Below are 27,538 nucleotides of genomic sequence, written 5' to 3'. Positions count from 1 at the left end.
TATATATATATATATATATATATATATATATATATATATATATATGCTGGATGGAGAGCTTCTGAAAAACAAAATATGATTATGAAAATTAAAATGCCACTTTCTCTAAAAAGAGATGAGATAGTCTTACCAGTTTTAACTTTTGCATCAGCAACTTGGAGCCTTACTAAAGCCTTAGAACATAAGCTAGTTACAACTCGGAGAGCTATTGAAAGAATAATGGTGGGAATAACACTAAGAGACAGAAAATTTGCAACATACTTACCAGAGCAAACTAAAGTAGAGGATATTCTGACAACATGTAAGAAAAAGACATGGACATAGGCAGGACATATAAAGAGAATGACAAATAATAGATGGACATTATACTCAGAGAGCCACAGGGCTAATCCTGTCATGGTGTGCTATAAAAGGTTGGTGCGTATTTTCTGTATCTTTGACCCTAACGTTAAACTTCCGGGTGGACAACCTTAAAATTCTACTGCTCAGCTAAATAACAGCTTACATTTATTTCAGTCCACACCTCATTCAATATGCCCATACAGTTAAATGTGTTATGCATATACAGTAGTCAGTGAACAAGTGCATATTTGCTCTTTACTAAGAATGTTTTGTAATAGCTGCTAAGATTTTTGTATGTGAAATTATTAATGTAGTGTTTTTCAACAAATTTATTCACACACTGCAAAACGATGCGAGATTGTACATTGCCTTGAACATGCAATATCCTAAGGTTGAAGCGCCTTTACAAACGAAATATATTTTTTGCTAATCATTCAAACATACCATACTTCTTTACCCATTATAGTTTCATAAAACCACATTAAAAACAATATGCATAACTGCAAATAAGACACAATTAAGATTAACATGATATGGGAATTTTTATAGTCCGTCATCCTTTTACTTCCAACTGAGTCCATTCTTTACCTGGTGATGTAGACTTGTACTTCAGCGTCTAAGTCTATTTCATCCTCAAAAAGATGCCCTTTTTTTTGCTTTCACAATCCATCAACTTGTTCCTTTCAAGTAAATCCATTCTTTACCCGGTGATGTAGAGCTTGTTTCATTTGCATCAGTATATTTCACCCTCAAGAGGATGTCCTATTTCTCTCATGCTTTCATAGTTCCTCAACTTGTTCCTTCCAACTGAGTCCATTCTTTATCCGATGATGTAGAATTGTACTTCTGCATCAAAGGATATTTCCTCCTTAAAAAAATTTCCCTTTTCTACTTCTTTCATTGACCCTCAACTTGTTTCTTCCAACTAAGACTATACTTTTAACCTCGTTGAAATCCACCTTGTGCTCGTCTTATTTATACAAATTAATACCTATTAACAGAAAGGAACAGGGGAGAGTGTAACTGAGAATTAGAATATAGAGTTACATGATAAAACCAAAAAGAAAGAGATTTGCAGGAAGCGCCACAACAAAAGAGAAAATACAGCAAAAACTGACAAAGACAGTCAGACAAACAGGCGGGCTAAGAGTAACACCGTGACCTCTCTTTTTTATTTACTGCAGAGATTAGTGAAACAAAAGGACAGATGAATGCTGTACCTTTGCTGGAAAACTCTTTCAGTTTCAATTTTCATAGACATAAAAATGCATACATAGGTTTCTTTTATTTTTCTCTTTACACTTGATTGCACATTCTTCTCTCTATGACGGATGAAATCAAGTAGCAATAAACAATCATATGTAGTATTATAAGAAAAATTCTTTTATTTTCCAGGATAAAATGAAACACGGTTTAGAAGCCCCTTCTTGCCGGTCACTAAGCTCAGACCAAATCATCATTGTGAGAGGATTGGAAAGATGGAGACTACCCTGTAAGTACTGCATAGATTGTTATTTTTATTTTTCCACAATATAAAGAAACATCTTTATTTACTATACAAAAAATTCTTCATTATGCGCAATAGCAAGGTCCGAGAGTATTTTCTAGACCTTGCACGAAAGAATAGTTACTCATCATTTATTATACGAAAATTTTGCTTAAGAAGGGAAACTTATATAAGCTATTTAATAAACAAATCAACCATTCTAGAGAGACTCGCTCGCGCAGTGGATGAAATGAGGGCTCATAAGTGAGCTTAGAAGATGGTGGTAATGAGGATGATAACGAAATTTCTCTGGTGGTGGTCGCCATTCAAAATTTTACCGTTGTGAAAGACCCTGTTTCTTAATAGTAATCCTTCTCGAAATCAAATTTAAAATCATTCATAACAAATCAGACTAAAGCTAAGTAGATCGAAATCACAAGGCGATTATATTAAGCGGAAACTACTTTGTAAATATTAATATTTAGCGACAATTTTAGCTAATTGAAATAAAGGGAAGAAAAAAAATGAAGAGTATAAAAGGTACTAATATGCCAAACCGGGATTTTAGATGAAAGGAATTAATTTAGTGTTCACTATATCGATGAATGTGATATTTCAATTGATTTTATTTCTTGAAAGCTATTAAAAATAAAAACTTTTTATCGCTATTTTAACTCTCTGGAAATTCAGTTTGTGACCATTCCAATTATGACGATAATTCCAGGAAAAGAAAAAGATACAGACTAACAGGAGATGCACTGTGAAAGAACCCACTGAAATCGGAAAGATACATACAGACAGACTGACAGACAGATAGAGAGGTTACATAAAAAGGAGACAATGAGAACAGGTAAAGAGAGACACGGAGGTGTGGGGAACAATAAACAGTCTATTAATACAGCAAAGAGAGAGAGAGAGAGAGAGAGAGAGAGAGAGAGAGAGAGAGAGAGAGAGAGAGAGAGAGAGAGAGAGACCACTTTTATCACAGTGACATTTCCCTCCATGCGTTGCAATAATTAACGAAACAATTGCACAGATGAATTCTTGAATACTTAAAATTCAAAATAAAAGAAATTTTGATAAAAAGCCCTCTCGGTTTTCCCTTTTATATCATTTGGATTTATGCCTTGTTTCATATATATATATATATATATATATATATATATATATATATATATATATATATATATATATATATATACATATATATATATTTTTGTAAATGTATATATATACCTATATATATACATATATATATATATATGTAAATGTATATATACATACATACATATACCAAGGCACTTCCCCCAATTTTGGGGGGTAGCCAACATCAACAAATGAAACAAAAACAAAAAAAGGGGACCTCTACTCTCTACATTCCTCCCAGCCTAACAAGGGACTCAACGAGTTCAGCTGGTACTGCTAGGGTGTCACAGCCAACCCTCCCACATTATCCACCACAGATGAAGCTTCATAATGCTGAATCCCCTACTGCTGCTACCTCCGCGGTAATCTAAGGCATCGAAGGAAGCAGCAGGGCCTGCCGGAACTGCGTCACAATCGCTCGCCATTCATTCCTATTTCTAGCACGCTCTCTTGCATCTCTCACATCTATCCTCCTATCACCCAGAGCTTCCTTCACTCCATCCATCCACCCAAACCTTGGCCTTCCTCTTGTACTTCTCCCATCAACTCTTGCATTCATCACCCTCTTTAGCAGACAGCCATTTTCCATTCTCTCAACATGGCCAAACCACCTCAACACATTCATATCCACTCTAGCTGCTAACTCATTTCTTACACCCGTTCTCACTCTCACCACTTCGTTCCTAACCCTATCTACTCGAGATACACCAGCCATACTCCTTAGACACTTCATCACAAACACATTCAATTTCTGTCTCTTCATCACTTTCATTCCCCACAACTCCGATCCATACATCACAGTTGGTACAATCACTTTCTCATATAGAACTCTCTTAACATTCATGCCCAACCCTCTATTTTTTACTACTCCCTTAACTGCCCCCAACACTTTGCAACCTTCATTCACTCTCTGACGTACATCTGCTTCCACTCCACCATTTGCTGCAGCAACAGACCCCAAGTACTTAAACTGATCCACCTCCTCAAGTAACTCTCCATTCAACATGACATTCAACCTTGCACCACCTTCCCTTCTCGTACATCTCATAACCTTACTCTTACCCACATTAACTCTCAACTTCCTTCTCTCACACACTCTTCCAAATTCTGTCACTAATCGGCCAAGCTTCTCTTCTGTGTCTGCAACCAGTACAGTATCATCCGCAAACAACAACTTATTTACCTCTCATTCATGGTCATTCTCGTCTACCAGTTTTAATCCTCGTCCAAGTACTCGAGCATTCACCTCTCTCACCACTCCATCAACATACAAGTTAAACAACCACGGCGACATCACACATCCCTGTCTCAGCCCCCATTCTCACCGGAAACCAATCACTCATATATATATATATATATATATATATATATATATATATATATATATATATATATATATATATAAATAAATAGATAGATATATATGAATATATAAATATATATATATATATATATATATATATGTATATATATATATATATATATATATATATATATATATATATATATATATATGAACTTTCCTGTGGCCATATGTTTTCATTCACCTTGGCCTTTACACTTCCCCTATAGGTGACACATTTTTCTCTCCTATAAACTGGAAAAACAATGTTTAATCAACAACAATAAAATGTGTGAACGTGTTCTCATTATTCAGTTGAAATTGAATATTCGACATAATATCAACCTATCCATTAGCCTGTTAATTAGTAGCACAAAGGCCAAAGACCAGTGTATCTAAGAGAACTGAAAACTGACATGAAAAGAATGGTCCTCCGGATTGATCAAATGAGGGTTGATGAAAGGAAGGCCTGTAATAATGAACTCAGATAATTTTGAAGATAATGAATAAAACCAATTACAGCGTAACCTAATTTTATGCAACTTAATTCTATCGCTAACGTTTTCTATAAATCGATATTAAAAATATAAATAACAAATTACTAAAATAATATAAATAGCCTGGTTTTTAATTAAGATTTAAGGAAGGTTTTAACCACCAACATTACCCCTTTTCAAATATTAAGGTATGAAATATAATTACATACGCTAAAATGATGGAGCCAAGAAACATTCGGAAAATCCATTTCGATTTTGGACAGGTATCCTCAGTTGGTCATTAACGGGTGTGGTGAAAGAGGAAGAGAGAGAGAGAGGCTTATTACCGCCATCTTAACCTCATTAAAATCATCTTTATGACCTTCCTAATTATAGGGATTAATACCTTAATAAGGAAATTGAGAGAGAGAGAGAGAGAGAGAGAGGAGAGAGAGAGAGAGAGAGAGAGAGAGAGAGAGAGAGAGAGAGAGAGAGAGAGAATGGTAGCAATATCAATCATTAACGTTATAGAAAATTGATAGTAATTGAGTGCTCTTTGAGAAATGTAAAATAAATACCCAGTGTGAAATAACGATAAAGAAGTCAATCATTCTTAATGACAATAATCTTTCTCTTATTCGAAATTTAACTTAATTTTTGCGTTAGAAATTTTTGCAGATATCAAAGAAGTTCCTTAGCGAACTAGAGTATTGTAATGGACAATGAGCTGCTACGGCTTAGATATCGATATATATCTAACTATAAGGCATTGTTGACGATATTCAAGATATAAGATTAATATACTAGATAAGAGTTTCTATTTTTTAACGTGATTTAGAAAGAATCCAGTATCTCATGAGGTATCCAAGTACTATTGCAATGCAGAAACACACAGTCGGATGCATTTGGTATATACTGTAAATGTAAACACACAAGTTCAAACCCTTGAGCGTAATCCACAAACAGTTTCGAGACATCTCGCCTTCTCTTCACTTTGACCCTGGAATGACTTACTACCTATCATTGCATCCTGGGCGACACACTGCAACCGCACCTAGCCTTTTACTTTCCATTCTTGCCCCCTGTTCTCTACCTTTGTTTTAATGTCTCTCACTTTTTCAGGAACAACTTTTGTGAGAGCATTGGCAATACTTGGTTTTTGATTAACATTCAATTGTACCTTAAACCTATTCGAGAAATGGGTTTCAATCACTGAACTTCGGTTATACACAATTTAGATTATTTGTCTGAAAAACATATAACGCAAAAAGATATTTCTTGGTGGGAAGAATGATATCGCTTATCAAAATTGTACTCGATAAAATAATGTTGAATCTTTTACCAGAAAAGGGAGGGCCAAGGGTGTTGGTTTAAGAATTGATTAACAAGTATCAACCGATAAGATAAGAAATAATCAAATAAAGATGAGGATTCAAACTGCCGTCGTCGTTAATCAAATGGGAATAGGATATGGAATTCATGACCGTGGCGTTCCCAATCTATTCCGGAAGGATCTGGAATTAAAGAAATTCCTATTTCGGACCATTTGCCAAAGCTGGAATCTAGGAACGGAATGATGGCTGGAAAAAAAAAAAAAACTATGAGAAATTCGTTAAAGAAGAAATTGAAAAATATTGTCATTCATTTAGGTCACCTTTCATAAAACCAAAAAGATTTTTTTTTCTAAGAAAACCAATGAGTAATGTAATGCTATCCATTATGGCAGGGAAATTACTAACCACTTAGAAGCATGTGACAGTAACTACCATATAATTTGGTGATACAAAGTAAGTGGTTGTAAATATATTCTTTAATCAAAGTGGGACTGGTGAACGCCACACTGGGGTTCGAGTCCCCAAACTCGTTAGTTTCTTTGGTCGCTGCAACCTTACCCTCCTAGTGATCTAAGGATGGGGGTTCGGGGGAGCCTATATGTCTATCTGCTGAGTCATCAGCAGCCATTGCCTGACCCTCCTTGGTCCTAGCTTGGGTGGAGAGGGGCTTAGGCGCTGATCATATGTATATATGGTCAGTCTCTAGGGCATTGTCCTGCTGGATAGGGTAATGTCACTGTCCCTTACACCTGCCATTCATGAGTGATCTTTAACCTTTGAACACGACGCAAACATATTGAAAAACCACTAGAGATATTAAGATGAAGGATGTTTAACGTCAAATAATAATAATTTTGAGATACTCCGCTCTCTAACGAAGCTTCCATCATATTCACAGTTGACTGTTGAAACCGAAAGCATTCTCGAAGTCGTCAATTACATTATTAACATTTAATATTCAATTTTGATATTAAATTCAAACAGATTCTATATCTATACCAAAGACTTAAAAAAATCTAATGATTTTTTTTTCTTTCTTTCTTTTGTAGTAGCAGTCACTTATTCCAGAATTCCAGAACTTTTTCACTGTAGGAATTATTTGAGACAGGAAATAAATTTGGAAATGCAATTACTATAGTAATTGTTTCCCGTTGAAGATTAATGAGAAATGTGCTCAGAGTGTGCCACGCATAACAGACGAAAAGTGAATCTTCTTTGAAATGATGTGGTAAATTGTTTTATTATTATTATTATTATTATTATTATTATTATTATTATTATTATTATTATTATTATTACGGATCCAAAATCATGGCAATGGAAGTGACGGTTGAATAACATGGAAACTATAACAGTTACATTTCTGTACGTTGTTTTCACGAGATAGACCTAATATCTTCAGCGAGCGAACTGTTCTTGGCCAAGTTCAATTGGTTTATTATCATTCTAGAAGTAATGGCTTAAAATCTGGTAGACATATAAGAAAAAAAAGGGAAGAAAATTACACAAACAGAGAGGGAGAGTGAGAAAGATCACTCTCATAGAATTATTTAATGTATATAGCATTTTACTCTCTTCACTTCATATTTCCCCATTATGTACTAAACATAACTTGTGCACGTATTTTGTCTTTCCTGGAAGCCAGAGCTTCGAAATAAGACTTATAAACTATACGCTGACATTACTTTTCAAAACCTCAACAAGAATCCTCATAAAGGATTAAAAAAGATTTGCTCAATTCATCAGTTGCAGAATTGGTTTACCCGAATTGGAAAATTTCAAGCAATAATCAGAAGTTTAAACTTTCATAATCTTTGATTTAAATAAAAAAAAGAATCTTTTAAGGAGCCAGCATGAATTATTAATTGTTAAACCATATTCTTTAATAAACAGGGAATCATTTTTTTTTCTTTTTGTAAATTTCATACAATAAGACATTATTTTCAAATACATTCATACAAATTAACAAGGTTTCCGCTGTTTCTATTGTTAAACTTACCGTATATCACAGATCAAGAAAATATATATTTATTGTCATCTTGGCTTTCCATTATCCCTTCTTAACCACTTTGTAGAACGCAATCTGTCAGTTAAAATTCAGGGTCTTCTTAAGTTAGTACTAGTATGACGCGATTTCTCTTCAACTAATTATTATTATTATTATTATTATTATTATTATTATTATTATTATTATTGCGTGCTGAACTACAACTCTAGTTGGAAAAGCAGGATGCTATCACCCCGAGGGCTCCAACAGGGAAAATAGCCCAGTGAGGAAAGGAAATAAGGAAACTACAAGAAAAGTATTTAACAATTAAAATGAAATATCTTAAGAACAGTAACAACATTCAAATATTTTATTTCATATATGCACTATAAATCTTTAAGAAACAAGAGAAAGAGAGAGAAGATAGAACAGTGTGACTGAGTGTACCCTCAAGCAAGAGCACTCTAACCCAAGACAATGAAAGACCATGGTACAGTGGCTATGGCACCATGCAAGACCAAAGAACAACGGTTAGATTTAGGAGTGTCCTTCTAGAAGAACTGCTTACCATAGAGGAAAGTAGCCACTGATGAAAATCAAAGTTCATATACGAACGAAATACGTAGGCGTTGACAATGACTGCTCAAGATGAAGGGGTCTGCAAAAAGAACGTTTTTGTAGAGATTACCCCTAATTTCCCAATTCTGGATGGTTGGATTTTTCATAGTTAATTGGTTTTCTTTGTAAGGTGTATCTTTAACCTGGCCCTAAATCTCTCTCTCTCTCTCTCTCTCTCTCTCTCTCTCTCTCTCTCACACACACACACACACACACACACACTTTTAATTACCACGCTATTTCTGTTTGCACATCAGTAATAGACTCATGGCTGATATCCTAACGACCCCGATTTCCATTCCGCTCCAAATCTCTTTTTCACTCGCCACTATCAACACATGACGTGGGCGGGACATCTATCGAAGCTGCTGAAGTGTAAACTATCTCTTGAACTACTCTTTCAAGTGTCGTAACTTTGGAGAGTTTGATGATCAAGCGAAAACTTCGTTTCACCAATAAGCAAATTACCTTCGCTCCCCAATCGAAGACCATGGAGAACTTTGTGGATTATACAGCGCTAAATATAGTCTAGTTGAGGTGATTGAGTGTGTGAGCGAATGTGAAGTTCATGCAAAGGTTAAATGATTATCCCACTGAAATTAAAACGGGGAAATTTTGAGCACACGAGCGAACAAAATGAAGGTCATTCCAGGTAACTTATATCTTTTCAAAATTGATTCAATAAATGAAAGATTTTGGTCGGAGTCGTTCTAAATAATTTGGTGGCCCACGAGTTCTTCATCATCCTCATCCTCATCCTCATCATCTCCTCCCCTGACTATTAACGCAAAGGGCTTTTAAATCAATACTTCTTCATTCACCATTACGCTTCACATTCCTCATTCATGTAAGCCTGGGTCTTCCGTGTGGAGCCCAGTTGAAAGGTCCTTGAACTAATCGCTCATGGGGAGTGTGAAGAGCATGCCCAAACCATCTTCTGTCCTCCCATTTACCTCCCAATATCCTTCTGAGGGCTTTGTACTCAAATCTACAAAGTCTGTTGGATATTGTTTCATTGTCTAACTACGACTCATGTCCATACAGTAACACTAATCTCATTAAACTGATATAAAGTCTGATTTATAAATGTAATTTCAGGAGGTTTGGTTTTGATATAAAAGGAAATAAAGTAGATTTATTCTGAGTGGAAAAGTCAATTTGATTAAAGATGTAACGGTATCAAACAAGTTAAAGTCAAGTGATCATAAAATGGTGAGAAGAAAATGTTTTTTAGATCCAAGGAGAGAGAGAAAAATAAGTTCAAAGAAAGAAAATAAACATTTTTGTACTAAGAAAATAAATATGATGAGTTTAGTTTAGCAATACAAAATAGGTACTCTCAGCTACATGATGAAATGGAAGCAAGTAAAGAAGAAATAAACAGTAATTTAACAAATTTTTTTATTGGAATCAGCACAAGAGATAGGTGAAAAAGTTCCTAAACAAGGTCAAGGAAAACTATCAGAAAAGACCAATAACGTAATGAATAAAAGATTTGAAATTAGGGTAAAATCCGAGAGAGATGAAACAGAATTAGAAGAACTATCTAAACTAAAAACCCATCATATTCGTAAACACAATCAGACCAAAATTGAGGAAGCATCAAAGAGAGGAAGAAGCATCTAATTAATGAAAAGAAGAATTGGAGAAGGATGCCAACAGATTTTTACTTTAAAGGATGAAAATGCAAATATCCACAATAGATATGGAGTGATGAAAATTACAGATGTCTATACAATGCTATACAATATTAATATAAGAAATAAAAATCAAGAGCTTACTTTATGATCGTTGTATTATTAGTATTATTGCTAAGCTACAGCCGTAGTTGGAAAAGCAGGATACTATAAGCCCAAGGGCTCCAACAGGGAAAATAGCCCAGTGAGGAAAGGAAATAAGTTTAAGAACAATAATAACATGAAAATGAACTATATAAACTACAAAAACTTTAGAATAACAAGAGGAAGAAAAACAAAATAGAATAGTGTGCCCGAGTGTAACCTCAAGCAAGAAATCTCTAACCCAAGACAGTGGAAGACCATGGTACAGAGGCTATGGCAGTACCCAAGACTAGAGAACAGTGGTTTGATTTTGGAGTGTCCTCCTAGAAGAGCTGCTTGCCATAGCTAAAGAGTCTCTTCTACCCTTACCAAGAGGAAAGTAACCACTGAACACTTACAGTGCAGTTGTTAACCTCTTGAGAGAAGAAAAATAGTTTGGTAATTTCAGTCTTGTCAAGTGTATGAGGAAAGAGGAGAATGTGTTAAGAATAGGCCAGACTATTCTGTGTATGTGTAGGCAAAGATGAAATGAGACGTAACCAGAGAGATGGATCCAATGTAGTACTGTCTGGCCAGTCAAAGAACCCAATAACTCTCTAGCGGTAGTATCTCAATGGGTGGATGGTGCCTTGGCCAACCTACTCCCTACGACTGAAAGAAGTGATTACATCGTTTCTTTGGAATTAAAATTTCCGCCTGAAAACGCCAACAAATATAGAAAGCTTTTAACGGAAATCTTAATTTTAAGACTGGATCTATCCAACCAGACCCATTTCCCCATCCCCTCCCTTCCTAATTCTCCTTCATATCCAGCGGATTCTCAATATAAACTCGTTTTATTCCTCGACGACTTTATGCCAATCTGATGAAATTATATAATTAATTTGTTCATGGTTCACGGATCACTAAGACTTAATTATCTCTCTCTCTCTCTCTCTCTCTCTCTCTCTCTCTCTCTCTCTGTGTTGGACAAATACTTGCGATCTTTAAATTTCTTATTCCTAATCTGGATATTAATCTCTGGCACCGTCATTCTATTAGTTCTTTATGTATATTATTTTTCATAATTCTGACCATCCTTTGCATTCAGATCTTCCGTGAATGTACCATCCTGTACTTAGTTCAATGCTAACAGTTGCCTTTTCCTTAAGACTCAACACTACACAGTATTTGAGCTGTGACCAGATTGTGATTGTAATTTTCTTTGCTCAGCTTAGTAAGTTTTTCGTAAATTTGAGAATGATAATGATAACAATAGTAACGAATAATGTTTAATACCTCAACTTATCATCTTCGGGAGTCCAGTTTATTTTCGTTTATAGACTCTGCCCTTTGATATTTCAGTGACATTGACTTTGAAGTCCCACTTTTTTCCCTTTTGTATTAGTATTTTGTATGTTTACTTACGTAGGATCTGTATAAAACAACCGGTCGATCAAATAGAGAGTTTCTACTCCTTTCACAATCGTATAACTTAATTGCCTCTTACCAGCAACGGTGGGTCAAAATACCCGAAGAGCTGACGGATAAGTGACCCAGGGACTGATGGTGTCCATGACCCGAATATTTGCCACGTAGGTCTTGTGGAAAGGCTGAGTTGTTCACGTCTATGAAGCTTTTCTGATGTAACTTATGAAGAATATATTTTGGGTTTCACTTTATTTAGAAGTTACGCATCTGATATGCTTATATGTGGCACTATATAGAAATGTACTTTTCCCTTGATGCAATACTGCAATTGACATAAATCATGAGGAAATTGATAATAACACAAATAAAGGTAGTTTTCATGAGTGTATTTATATGTGCATGTTCATGTGTAACGTGAATTAACACATCAGTTCCATTCAGATTATTATTATTATTATTATTATTATTATTATTATTATTATTATTAGCTAAGCTACAACCCTAGTTGGAAAAGCAAGATGCTATAAGCTCAAAGGCTCCAACAAGGAAAAATAGCCCAGTGAGGAAAGAAAATAAGGAAATAAATAAGCTACAAGAAACGTATTAATGATTAAAATAAAATATTTTAAGAACAATAACAAAATTGAATTAGATCTTTTATATATAAACCATAAAAACCTCAAAACAAACAAGAGGAAGAGAAACAAGATGGAACAGCGTGCCTGGCATGTTACTGTCAACAGATTAACCGTAATTAGAGCAACTGCCTTACCTAACAAAGATAATTAGGGTCCCAAACGAGATTGATTAACGCATGACCTTGCAATTGATAGTCAAGAGAGCCGTTTGCGTCGGAGGACAGTAATTATCCTTTAGCGGTACTAATTGAGTTGGTGAAGCGCAAAGCCGTAAGCTCTTTCGCTTTAGTTATCGAACAGATGTGTGAGGCTGATTAATGTAGTTTCCATAACATCTATGTCTTTAAAGTACGAAAATCTTGTTTTAAACACTTACTCGTGCATATATTTATTTATATTGCACACACACACACACACACACACATATATATATATATATATATATATATATATATATATATATATATATATAATATATATATATATATATATATATATATATATATATATATATATATATTATATATATATATATATATATATATATATATATATATATATATATATATATATATATATATATATATAATATTCAAATAAGCCATACATTTTACTCTTAATATCTGGATTCTCTCTTATACCTCGGTATCAGAGACCCAAGAGGGGATCAACTCAAAGATGATAGCTTCTGGCCCGCCGAGGAATCGAACCCTGGTCCAGGAAGCTGGGACGACAGTGACATAGCATTTATCCAGCAACGCATCAGGCAACCGACCCCTTCACTATGCCTGCCTTTCTTCTTATTTCATCATTTTTCAATCTTTCAAACTATAATACTCCCTTTGCTAGCACTTTCGCCCTACGCTGGTCTCTCTCTCTCTCTCTCTCTCTCTCTCTCTCTCTCTCTCTCTCTCTCTCTCTCTCTCTCTCTCTCTCTCAGGTGTATTTGTGATTATGAGCGTTCAGAAATTTTAATCATCCCCGGTAGTGGGCAGTGAAGGTCATATTTGTTTTCCGCTTTCATTCATTGTTCAGCAAATATGGGAAATAAATTGACTTTTGCCGTCGGCGGTAATTGGATATTTCATATCGACAGTAAATAATTGACCGTCAGTAGATTTTTTCAATATAATGGAAGTATTAAAGGCAAATAAGTTATTGCAATATGTGTTACAGATACAGATGGTTGTGTATGTCTGTAAGCAGATCCAACGGATGGCTTTCTTTTAACTTTTAATTTCATGTATATTTTATAAACATTTTTCATTTACTCGCAAAACATCTTTCAACGATCCTCACATTCTTTTTTCTGGTAATTTAAAGACTGTAACCATCAACCCCAGAAATGGGAGTAGGTGTAGGATATATCACCGATACTCCCTAATTGGACATCGTCCGGTTTGGACCATCTACTTGGCAAAGTAATTTCTCCAGGACCGAGAAGGAATGGGTTTGGGATGACGGCGAGTCCTGCCTTGCGGCGCCCTTTACTGTTGCTTCGGACTCCATACTGGTCGTCATTGCTGCTTTATCTCATCATCATCTTGTCTGTATGTGTGTCCGTGCTGGTCCGGCGCATGTGGCCTCCTTCAGGTGTCGCCTAACGTAAGGTCTATAGACCTTGGTCCAACAATTCGCTCCTCTTACGGGCTGCTAACATACTAGAGCCCGTGGTCCACTTTGGTACGAGTCAATCTAACATTATTCATCCTGAACCCACCGTTCCATTTAGTCCCTCTTCGCCTAAAACTAAAGAATGTTAGCTATTAATTCCACTAAATTACAAAGGAGTGAAGTTCCCAATTAGAAGGTAGTAGGTTGGCTAGGGCACCAGCCACCCGTTGAGATACTATCGTTAGAGAGTCATGGGGTCCTTTGAATGGCCAGAAAGTACTACATTGCAGTCTTCTCTCTGGTTACGGTTCATTTTTCCCTTCCCTACACATACACCGAATAGTCTGGCCTATTCTTTACATATTTTCCTCTGTCCTCATACACCTGACAACACTAAGATTACCAAACAATTTTTCTCTCAGGGGGTTAACTACTGCATTTTAATTGTTCAGTGGCTAATTTTCTCTTGGTAAGGGTAGAAGAGACTCTTTAGCGTTGGTAAGCAGATCTTCTAGGAGATGGACACTCCAAAATCAAGTCTTTGTTCTCTAGTCTTGGGTAGTGCCATAGCCGCTGTATCATGGTCTTCCACTGTCGTGGATTAGAGTTCTCTTGCTTGAGGGTACACTCGGGCACACTGTTTTATCTTATTTCTCTTCCTCTTGTTTTGTTAAAGTATTTGTAGTTTATATATGAAATTTTTATTTAATATTGTTTCTGTTCTTGAAATATTTTATTTTTCCTTGTTTCCTTTCCTCACTGGGCTATTTTCCCTGTTAGAGTCCCTGGGCTTATAGCATCCTGCTTTTCCAACTAGGGTTGTAGCTTCGCAAGTAATAATAATAATAATTGCTAATGCTATTTCGTAAGGCACTCCCAAGTCATTCTATCTTTGGCAACTGTGGAAGCAGTGCTTATGGTGTTATTCTACTAATTAATAATGTCATTATTATTATTACTATTATCATTACCTTTATTATAATTTTTGTTGTTGTAACCGTTACCATCATAAATGACATTTTCGAAATTAGCCTCTCACCAAAGGCTGCGTCACTTACGGGTTTCAGCAAATATTGTTATGAAGAGGTATATTAAAATCATTGATACTTTCCTCGTACAAATGTTTCTATTTCACCGAATGCTATAGATCCAATCCCATCAAAGCAGTGGCATGAATGTAACTAGTTCTGGCTAGTGTCCCCTGTCCGCACATAAAAGTCCAGACAGAAGGTCGTGCGTGTTACCTCGTCAGTTGCAATGGAATACGATACAATTCCAATATGTTTCACGTAATGCATTTTGGTCTGATGGATTTATGGCTTTGTTGTGACACGGTGTAGTCTCTTTACTCGTGTATTGTCTATTGTGTTTCCAAAACTAGAAGTGACCTTTCCATTTTATATGTGAGTGGTATGTATTTTCTGACGTTACTTCTATAAAGTGTTCATTGATTGCAAATAAAATTAATGATTAATTAAACCTGAATTAGAATAACAGAAGTGAAGCAAATTAGAAAAAAAAATACTTACCTTTTAAATCCTGGTTCCCAAAACTAGGAGAGACCTTTCCATTTTATATGTGAGTGGTATGTGTTTTCTGACGTGACTTCTATAAAGTGTTCATTGATTGCAAATGAAATTAATAATTAATTAAACTTGAATTAGAATAATAGAAGTGAAGCAAATTAGAAAAAAAGATACTTTCCTTTTAAATTCTGGTTCCCAAAACTAGAAGAGACCTTCCATTTCACATGTGGGTGGTATGTGTTTTCTGACGTTTCCTCTATAAAGTATTCATTGATTGCAAATTAAATGAATAATTAACCAAACCTGAAATAGAATAATAGAAGTGGAAAAAAAATTGAAAAAAAGTACTTTTCTTTGAGAGAGTGGTAAAAAAATAACAAAAGGTTTCCCAGAAAAATTGTAAAATAAAAAAGAATATTTAAAAAAAAAAAAAGTTGAATAACCGATGGTGTTGATAAATCGTCGTGCTTATTCAAGCAACTTGGAGGATGTTTCCGCTTCGACGGAAATTCTGGTTAAAATTACAACTTTGGCCCTCGTGTTTAATCATGTCCCGCATGTGGTTACTTTATGGTGGTCCTGACACATTATTGCTGTGAGGGACCGCCTTTCTCTCTCTCTCTCTCTCTCTCTCTCTCTCTCTCTCTCTCTCTCTCTCTCTCTCTCTCTCTCTCTCTCTCTCTCTCTCTCTCTCTCACCTTTGTGGGAAAAAGGATACTGTTGTTAACATGAGGCTGGTCACAGTTCAGATTTCCTCTCTTTTGCTGCAAATATGATTCAATATTTTATAATCTAAAAAAATTAACGTTTTCAAATAATGAATGATAAATCAAGAAAAGAATGGAAGATTAAATCAGCCACAACCACCTACTAGATACCGTTTACGGTTCTACGTGTTTTATGAATCCATTAAATCACTGTTTCCAGAGCCTTACTTTAATCCGCTGTCGTATGCACAAGACCCTTCTTTTCTTCCTACATTTCTCAACTCGGGAAAGACTATGTCTTCTTGTTACTCCATACTGTAGGATAGCTCATATTAGGACTTGTTGCAGTTAAGAAAAAGCGAATTCATTTCATTGTTGTAACTCAAGCAAACCTCTGGGGGATGTTGCAAGACTTACAAACAATTCCAAATGGAATTTTTAAAAGTTATAAAACTAAAAAAATAAACAAAAAAAGATATGATTATATCAGTAGGTGAGTTCGGTAGAACATTGCCCTCTTTTGGTGAGGGATACAGTACATGAGGAAGGCAGGATGATAATAGGTTCACAAAAACAATATAGGACCAAACATAAAAATGCTATTGATCAAATATTACACACATTACTAGAATAAATAGAAACAGGCCGGCAAGTTCATCCCTGAATATGTGCTTTAGGCAATATATTTACTTTTAATATTTCCACATTATTGAAAACCAGTCCAATGTCCAAATATTTACTGCTGATATGAAATCCGCATTTGTAGTTGTTGGAAGAAATCATTTTGCTGTCCATATTTGTTAAGCAGAAACTGATAACGAATTGGAGCCTTCATACCAGGAATTGTTAATTTTTTATACATATAATGATGGGTTGCTTTCAAAAGAAGGAAATCGATACAGGGGATGTACAATATGTATATAGATAAGCATTATATATACATCTATATATATATATATATATATATATATATATATATATATATATATATATATATATATATATATATATATATATATATATATATAGATGTATATATACTGTATATACATACCAGGAATTGTTAATTGTTCGATACATATAATGATGGGTTGCTTTCAAAAGAAGGAAATCGATACAGGGGATGTACAATATGTATATAGATAAGCATTATATATACATCTATATATATATATATATATATATATATATATATATATATATATATATATATATATGTATATATATATTGTATATACACATATACACTGTATGTATGTGTCTGTAAATATAACAGGGTTGATTGAACGTCTCTTCTTATATAGAATACATGTTTATTGTTGTGGAGGAACTTAGCGTGATATTTGGTTAGAATCGTTCATTTGATAATACAAGCATGAAAGCTGTTATGAATATAACCTGCACTTCAATTTAAAATGATAAAAAGCAGAGGCTAGCCATGGAAAAATCCAATATGCCCGCCCGCCAGCACACCAAAAACACCCATCAACCATAAAAATGACTTTTTCCCGATCTCTGTCATTTATTTCCAGTTTTTGCAACTTATAAAAGACTTCTATTGAAGAAAAGACAAATTGGGTATGCTCTTTCTATCTATATAATGTCTCAAAGGGTTGCAACCTACAAAGCAGATCTTGTAGTCAAATCAACATCATTGTTCTTGAGGTAGAGTATTCTGCAGACAACAACGAGGAAAGTGGAAGGTATTGCCACGAAAAAATTAGTTAGTTTAGGCAGGTGAAGCTCAATATCACAGTAAAGTCTTTTCAAGAATGAGAAGGAAAACTCTAAATTTAAACTATGGAGGTAGAGCCAAGAGAGGTGAAGGTCAGCATGAAATTCAATATCAGCTAAACTCCTAGTCTTGTATCCCAAATGCTATCTAAACAGTCCCAAAGAAATTAGATAGCCACACCTGAACTGACAGGATGTGCCAGTGTGGTAGAGCCGAGCCAAGGATAGCAGTGCTTCAACATTATCTGGATGGTGTAGGCGTAGAGATCGCACAGGATTTAAATAATATTGCACGAACTATCAGGTTAGGTTTGACAATAGTTCGAACCTAACTGTATCCCATAAATGAAAGTGAGCAAATGTGGTAAAAGGATAAACCATCGGCCTGCTCTACTAAAGTTATAAGTATCTTACCATGAATACCAAACCAAAATTGCAAACTGACTTGAGTATTTATTTATTATCAAGAGGACAAAAGTTATGAAACACTGATTTCCCCTGTTTGCTTATTCAAGGCGGAACAGGACTGCTAGATATGTTAATCTTGCCAAAAATATACCATGGTTTCATGATCTTATGACTATGCCAATATCATTTGATCGAGGACGATTAGATGACGAAGAAGACATTAGAACTACATCGATACAAAACAAAGTAAAATATCATAATAGCTGCGGACTCCTGGTTAATAATACCAGATTAAAAAGAGCACAAGAGAAAACTGTGACTCCCAATATATCGGGCACAAAAAAAAAAAAAAAAAAAAAAACGGTAGGAGGTGGTCAAGAATCCCAGACCTTCCAAACGTACAATGTTTAGAGAAGAGAATGAACTTTAAGAATTAAGACATTGCAACTGAATAGAAAGCTCGGATAATGTGCCAAAACCCTAACCATGCAAAGCTCCAAAGAAAGTTAAGTGCTTATACAGTTGTTGCTCAAGAACTGAAGTATCACTCACGATGCTTGGCATACTTATGCAGCTCAGAGAGAGCATATCTTAATGCAATAATGCAAGAGGAAAATCTCCATGATCGATGGAAAGTGTTACGGCAATTGGCTCTTTCTGAACTTAGGAACATCATTGGTGGCAAGGTTACTAATACAGAAATATCACCTATAATATACAGACTTGTTGATCTAGTTTCCCTGTACAAGCGCCAGCTTCAACAACTAGGTATAGACTCCCCAGATATCAATACCTCTAGGTTAAAAGAGCATTCGATGCTCTTCTAACATTCAGAAAGACATTGGCACAACTATATCTGGGGCTAGCATGTACAGTGAAGCTATTCATCTGGCTAAAGCTTCAGATATCATTTAAAGAGAAATGCTTGCTCAAAAGACAAAATTTGATCAAGATTTACAGGAAGGATTTGGAAAAGAAGCTGTTCCACGTGCACTTCTACATTTTGTTTGCAACATTAAGCACGCAGTAGCGAGGGCTACAAGCCTCTTATGATTAATGGAAATGATAAAGACATTGTAGTTAATTCCCTATTTCTGATGCCTTCTCTCATTCAATGGGATTTGAGAAAATGTGGGTCCGCTTTGACAAAGTGCACACTAAGTTGATTTATATACATGAACTTGGATCTACTCTCGAATCAGAGAAGTACAGCGGAATGTTGGTTTTCCATGAATATATATATATATATATATATATATATATATATATATATATATATATATATATATATATATATATATATGTATGTATATATATATATATATATATATATTATATCTCTCAACATGTGGTTATAGATTACTAATATAAATCAATTTATATGAGCAAATGCGTAGATATACCAACAAAGTTGGATTTTTTGCAAAAAAAAAAAAAAAAAAAAAAAAAAAAAAAAAGGGCTTACCTGACGTGGATTCCGGAATGATAAGGATTGTATACCTGGTGATTATTAAACTGTTGTTATTCATACAAAAATATATTTGTTGAAACAGGATTAGACCTTATTATCATTAGTTGGAGCAAAGAATGCCCTTTTTTAAGTTAACGAGAAAGTTATAAGAAAAATGAACATTAAATGAATTAGATAAGAATGTGTCATAAAAAGAATCACGAGATTTAAGATATAAATTTTCGCATATTTGAACATTGATTTTAAAATCCAAATGTAAACATATAGTTTAATATACAAAATATGATTATTAGAATATGAAAAGTTTATTTTAAGATATAAAAGAAGAGGTATTACCACATTTCAAACAAAAAAATTTTATGTTAATTTATAATAGTCACTTTGGAAGAATGTAATTTTCTAGAATTATTTCTGGACATTTATCATTCAATCACCTTGTTTCCTTCTATGAGATATAAGTCGGTATATTCTTTGTTTTAATGTTAATAGTCAAATGCTAATTATCCTTATATTTTTATATTACTTCAAGTAACTATTAACCATTAACTTTTACTCCATTTAAAGATAGCAAAATTAATGACGAGTTTAAGAAATATTTTGAAATATGAAGAAATCTTATTAGCTTTTTAGTTTATTTTACTAGAACATTATGTCTGCATATCAACATATTCTGGTACGGTGGTAGTCCTGTAAGTTGATAAAACCTTGATAATAATTTAACCGACAGTGAAATCTAGTTGAAGATTTTGAAATTATTTGTATATTGATTTTTGAAGCTCGTTCGTCTTTTCCCATTTATTTTTGTAAAGGAAAAGTCGCGATGACATAGTCAGCAAATTGTCCACAAATGCATCATAATCTTAGAGATGACTGGCGAAATCTAACCTAGGCCTCTTGCATCGTTGGGTGTAGGAGGAGATGATGAGGATGAATGGAAAAGCTCAAATATACTTTTATTTTCTAATTTCAAATTTATAGGTTTTCCACCCTCTTTAAGTTCATAAAACAGCTGTCAAAATTATGACGAGTTCAGACTCGCTTTTGGAAAGAATTTCTCAAAATTGAATTAATTATTCTGAGAGTAAGATAGATTATATTCTTCTTTCTTGATAGTCATGACATAAATAATTCAAACTTAGTTATTCTTAAATTAATTATTTGCCAGAAAAGATCAAAGAAGCTTCTCTTGATTACCCTCAAATCTTCATAATTATTCTTAAGTTGAAGGACTTTAACAAAACGTCTCCGTTGATGAATATTTATTCATTTTGGTCTAGCTGATCTAAGATCATTTCCCTGCCACCTTTGATGCAGACTCAGATTATTTTGACTTTAGACTATGGCTGCCATCTGGATGGGTTGTCATCCCGATTGGCTGACTCAGAACCGTAATTTCATGCGACGAAACGAGTGTTTCTAGTCTGGTAAAAAGCTCAGTATCGTCAATGGACTTGATATTTTTTTTCTTTTTTTTTTTCATTTTAGCATTTTCCTTTTTTATTGTTATTATTAATACTACTGTTGAAATAATACTGTTTTTCTTTTTTATTTTTCTCCTTCTCTTTCTGCTTATCATCATCATCATCATCATCATCATCATTATTATTATTATTATTATTATTACTTGCTAAGCTACAACCCTACCTATAAAAGCAGGATGTTATAAGCCCCTAGGAAATACTATTGTCTAATGCAGTTACAGCTGTAATATAGCATTAGAAGTGGTAATGTAATCTTTAAGAAGAATTTCCTGTACATTTTCGTCCCAAGAGAAACATTTTCCTTCCAAGCGAATTGGAGTGTTCGCCTTATACCTTGAATTTCCTCTTGTCAATGCTTTCTCTTTAATGGAAAAAATGAATTTTTTTATGGGGTTTCAATATACTTTTTCACCATAAATAACATTTATACAGTTCTAATGATTTATTTCTGCCTTACTCCATGTATTGACTTTCCAAATAGAATTTTTTTATTCCCTGGTACTGTTTCAAGTAGGTACAGTGGTTTCTCTCCTTTTTTTTATAGATCTAATAAATCCTTTCTCAGGAATCCTTTCGCAATTTAGTGTTACGCGCCTCCAATGTATCACCTACTGTGGCGCAGATCTTGAGTCTATTCCAATTGATTGTTGCGTGTTATAGAAATCTTTCCTATATTATCCTTACCTTTATTAATCAAATGCCTTATTGCTGTCAACTTCATAATACGCCGTCTCTCTCTCTCTCTCTCTCTCTCTCTCTCTCTCTCTCTCTCTCTCTCTCTCTCTCAAGTGAGAATGCGATAATGGGTATTCAGAAAGTTAATCATTCCTGGTACTGAAGAATGAAGTTCATTTTCACTATCGCTTTAATTCATTGTTCTGCAAATATTGGATATAAATTGACTTTTACAGCCAGCTGGAATTGGCTATTTCATTTCAACAGTAAATAATTGGACAGTCAATAAGTTTTTCAATACCTTAGAGATATTAAAAGAAAATATATTATTAAAAATATGTCTTACAGATACAGACGTCTGTGTTTGCTTATATGAACATGCAATGAATAGCTGTCTTTGAACTTCATTTTTGTATTTGTTTTTTAATTGTTTCTATTTATTCACAAATTAAAATCCAATGAATCTCGCCTTCCCTTTGTTCTTGGGTAAGCTCAAAGAAGAGTCCTTTGTATACAAGCAGCTCCAGAATAGAAGGTGGAGGGGGGGGGGTGTAAGGGGTATCAGACCCCCCTATTACCCCCCTCGTCGCCAATTTCTGAGGAGCGTGACCTTTTAGTTCCCCTTAATGAAAAAGGAAGGAAAGCGGAAAGCTGCAGCTCTCAGTATTATTTATTCAAGGACTCTCATGCCATCTTGTATTTGACAGCTGTTAGAGCACTGTTTGCGTTGCAGTATTATTAATCTTATTAATATTGTCATTGTTGTTATTTTTATTACCATTATTGTGGTTCTTGTTTAAATGGCAGTGACAAAGGTCAGTGACAATGTTCCAGCAGGACAATGACCTAGAGACTGACCATATATACATGATCAAGTCCCCTCTGCACCCAACCTAGGACCAGGGAGGCCCAGACATTAGCTGTTGATGGCTCAGCAGGTAGGGTTATAGGATCCCCCAAACCCTCAATCCTTAGCTCACAAGGATGTTGAGGTTACAAACACTACAAGACACTATCCATCTTTAGCGTGACTCAAACCCCGGTTCATCAGATAGTCAGGCAAGGACGTTTGCAATAGGCTACTAAAACCTTGTTGTCATTATTATTATCAGTAATGGCTTTTCGTTGGAGGGTTTGACTTCAAAAGCTACTGCATTTTTTTTATTTCCAGTAAATATCTAAATCAACAAGATTTTCTAAAACAAGAGTTTATATTTTACCCAATGTTTTAGGTCCAATCCCATGTGACATGAATCTAACTAGGTCAGGCTAGTGTTCCCTGTCCGCCACGCACATAAAAGTTACCTGGTCATTTGCAATGGAATATGATATAAAAATTCCGATATGTTTCGCAAAATGTATTTCGGTCTGATGGATTTATGGCATTGTTGTGACGCAGTGTCGCCATTTTGCTCATATTTTCTCTTCCGTTTTTTCCAAAACGGAAACAGATTATTCCCTTCTATTCAAAATTAATTTGGGGGTTATCTGGCGTCCCTTCCGCAAGTGCAGTCGAAACAGAATCATATCTGATGAAAGCTCCTTTTAGATTTAAAGCCGGTTTCATTGCTACAAGATAATATTTTCTCCACGTTCTTATCTTTAAAACGCAGTTTGCGATATGCTATCTGATTATAAAGGAAGTTGATATTTTGCTTAGAATATTCTTTATTTTATCAAAGCCTGAAAATATTCCCAAAGTCTCAAATTGTTTAAACAAGAATGTTGGCTTATTGAATTATATATCTAACAAACAAAATATTTATCTAAAAAAAGGTATTTTCTTAGGACTCTTGAGCAAGAATGATAGAAAGGATGATGGTATTCAATAACAGCGGTTGATGATAATGATGATAATAGCAATGGGGATGAAAATAACAGAGATAAACTGTCCATGATAAGAACAGTGTTGATGGATCGTCCCGTTTGTTCGGCAATGTAGCGAATGTTGGCCACTTTTGTCATTCTGTTTGATCATCTCCTGCAGCTGGGTACTTCATGATCGACCTAACTTGTTATTGCTATGAAGTACTTTATCTTTTTCTGTGACACAAACACACACACACACATACACACACAGACACACACACACAGACACACACACACACTTCTGGAGTAAAAGTAAGGAAAAATACATTTATAGAATTGGCAGCTAATATTACTGCAGATTTCCATTTTGGTTGTAAATATTATCGGTTCATGTTTTGTTTAAAAAGAAAAAAATATATATATATCTGTGTTCTGACTCGTATTTCTTTTGTTTTCATTAGGTTAAAATTACTGGTTGTCTTATTCGCTGCCAGCGGAGAAATGTTCTTTCAACAAAACCTTTTATGGTCCTTTTTTTCTTTACATTAAATCAAGCATACTCTTGTCTACTAGGAGTCACTCTGGAGCTTTGTCTTATTTACAAGACTTACGTGTCTTCCATCCTCAAATTTCTGAACTCAAAGAAGACGATGTCTTAATGTTACTCAACTCTAAAAAGTTCTAATGATTTTCACTCTTGCTTAGCCATGTTCTACTTAAAGTAAAAGGCCAATTATTTTTATTGTTGATGTTACCATAGAAATAATCTAACCAGACCACCGAGGGATATTGCTGGATCCTTTTAGGAACACCTTGATATTTACTTGGAATTGAGAAGCGAATATTTGAAATAATCAAAGTTAAAGAAGTCGGGCAGCGAGACAAAAAGCACTTATAACTTCCGCTTAGGACTATGGACCCTGCAAAGAAACAATTAATATTGCTTAGAGTGGGATGCACGGTCGTATGACTATTCTTATTAGATATAAAATAGTGTTTATTACTTGTAATTTTCCAAACATAATCCAGCAACTCTTCCTTTACCAATTTATTGTTCTCAAATACAGCGCTCTGATTATTTACAAGTAAGTAATCCGAATGCAAGTGGATTGTTTTACAAATGATATTCGACTAGCTAATACGATATTCTATATGCATAAAACTGTTTTACAGTCGAAGACAGAGAGGAAGTCAGCCTCACTTCGAAAACGAAGATGATGATAATGATACCACATAGGCTGTGATGCTTTATCTGCCATAGACAAGATGATATAAGAACTTCACAAGAAATTCCACAACAGCCTCCGCATTTCCTATTCGGTTTCATTAAGAGCAATGGTAAAAACTATAAACAACGCTCGTCAATTTCAGGCGGTAAAAGGATGTGTTTGGGGCTTTCTTCCCTTTCTATCTATATGTGGGTTTAATAGAACATATCTCCATTGGAATGATAGGGCAAAAATAGGGGTGAACACAAGAAAGACAACATAAGATTAGTTGTAGAAAATAGATGTAAGACCTAAACAAAAAGGTTCAGATGAAGGAAAACATACATTGCAGGAACATGTTCATATAGACAGGTGATTATATAAGCTTTTGTTTTAATTGATCTATATACTTTTAATATATTCACAGTAGTGAATAGCAATCCAGTGTTCAAATATTTACTGTCGATAGGAAATATTTATTTGAAATTGGCGGCAGAAGTCATTTATTCTCCATATTTGTTGATGAGGCATAGAACAAAAATATAAAATTCATTACCCATTAAACCAGGAATAATTGATTTCCTGAGAACAAATTAGTCACATATATATATATATATATATATATATATATATATATATATATATATATATATATATATATATATACATGTGTGTGTGTGTGTGTTTGTGTATATATATTTATATATATATATATATATATATATATATATATATATATATATATATATATATATATATATATATATATATATATATATATATACGGTCATACTGAGCTCTCCCCGTCCTTCTGGTTGGGGGAGAGGGAGCAGTCATGCGTGTGTTTCGTATCTAAATATTTAGCCGTCATTTTATGGAGTCGCGTACACTAGTTGGTATAGAATGACCCAAAAAAACATTTGTTAATGCAGAGGAGCAGAAAGAAATTCCTTTAGAAAAGAAACGATTAGATTCGGACACACCAAGTCACGCATCTAGTCGACGGGAATTGAGATTTATATTGGCGCATGTTCGGAAGTTTGAGGAAGAAATTATAGGCAACAGAAAGGGTTCCTAAGAAATAATTCGGGCGCCCAAGGAGAGAATCGATGGGAAGGAATGACTTTTAGGGCTAATGGGAAATAAGGGATTTTGATAAAGTAGATTCTGAGGTGAAATCAATTTAATCATACATGATATGAGAGGTTTACTGGTGACTGATTGAAATAATTTTGAAAAATATAAAGTAGCAAGTTTATGGCGAACCCTTTCAATCTATTGACATTATTATTTTTTTTTTTTTTTCAACTTTAGACTTTCGAGACATTGGCTGTGGGAGAGTTGCATTTTCCAGTGAAATTTCATGAAATAGACTTATTTTGCAGGATTTCTTTGACAGTGATAATAATTATGAAGACGACAATAATAATTAATATTTTATGTAACGAAGGTAGTTTATATTCAATGAACAACAACACGTTGCCCAACCTGTGACCAGACTCTCACACCACTGGCCTGAACATAAGTTTACAGAATGAAGAGGTCCCGGACAGATTTTCTCTTGACTCTTTCATACATTACCATCTTTTTTTTTTTACGATATAGGAACAATAAAGATAAAGATAAAAAGCCTTATACAGATTATAGGTGACGAAAATAAAGTACTTCTAAATTAATAAAAGGAAGAAACACGTCTTTTGTTGATTATGTAATTATATCTTCTCAATTAGCGATCCATAGTGCAACTCCAAGCTGTTAATTTTTTTTTTTTATTTCTTGGAAAAACTTTGGAGATCATTTGAAGTTTCTCATTTCTGAAACAATTAGAACAAGAAAAATCTTCTCTTAATGGGATTTTAATTACGAAAGTATTGCGGATGACACAAGAATTGATGGAGGAAGAGCAACGTGAGTTTAAAAATGAAATAAAGAGATAAAAATAACTTTCTTAACAAGGAAAGATGCAGACTCTTTACTTTTCCACCTCCTTTGTCTCACTTTCTTTACTTGTGCGTTAGATAAAAGGATCGAGTGCTCCCTTCCATTCACCTGGGCATCTTCAGGCATAGTAATGGTATTTGATTACAATTTTAAAATGGACCTAAGCATCTAATATGATAGAAACCACTAAATAAAATACAATTAATTAATGTCATGGCATGTTAGGTTTGATTCCGAGATGTCTCATTTGTAAAAGAGTTTCTCAAGAATAGACATTTTGGTCCAAATGCTAAAGTAAACTTTACTCTCCCTCATTCTAATTATTATTTCTAGAATAAAAAATATTTTTTTGTGTGTTCTAAATTTCGTTTAACTTACTTTTTTCATCGTTTCTTTATTTATTT

The 27,538-nt window shown here is 34.3% G+C and overlaps 1 protein-coding gene across 1 annotated transcript in view; it reads left to right on the top strand.

Moving 5' to 3' along the window:
- LOC137623702 (uncharacterized) overlaps positions 1-27,538 on the top strand; it is a 468,677-nt gene that overhangs the window by 61,499 nt on the left and 379,640 nt on the right. Inside the window, exon 2 of the mRNA XM_068354528.1 lies at positions 1,738-1,834. The gene's annotated coding sequence lies outside the window, so the exon portion shown is untranslated. The remainder of the gene's footprint in view (positions 1-1,737; positions 1,835-27,538) is intronic.

This window comes from Palaemon carinicauda, chromosome 30 (genome assembly GCF_036898095.1).
Source record: "Palaemon carinicauda isolate YSFRI2023 chromosome 30, ASM3689809v2, whole genome shotgun sequence".
NCBI classification, from domain to species: domain Eukaryota; kingdom Metazoa; phylum Arthropoda; class Malacostraca; order Decapoda; family Palaemonidae; genus Palaemon; species Palaemon carinicauda.
This window is presented reverse-complemented; position numbering and strand designations above follow the sequence as displayed.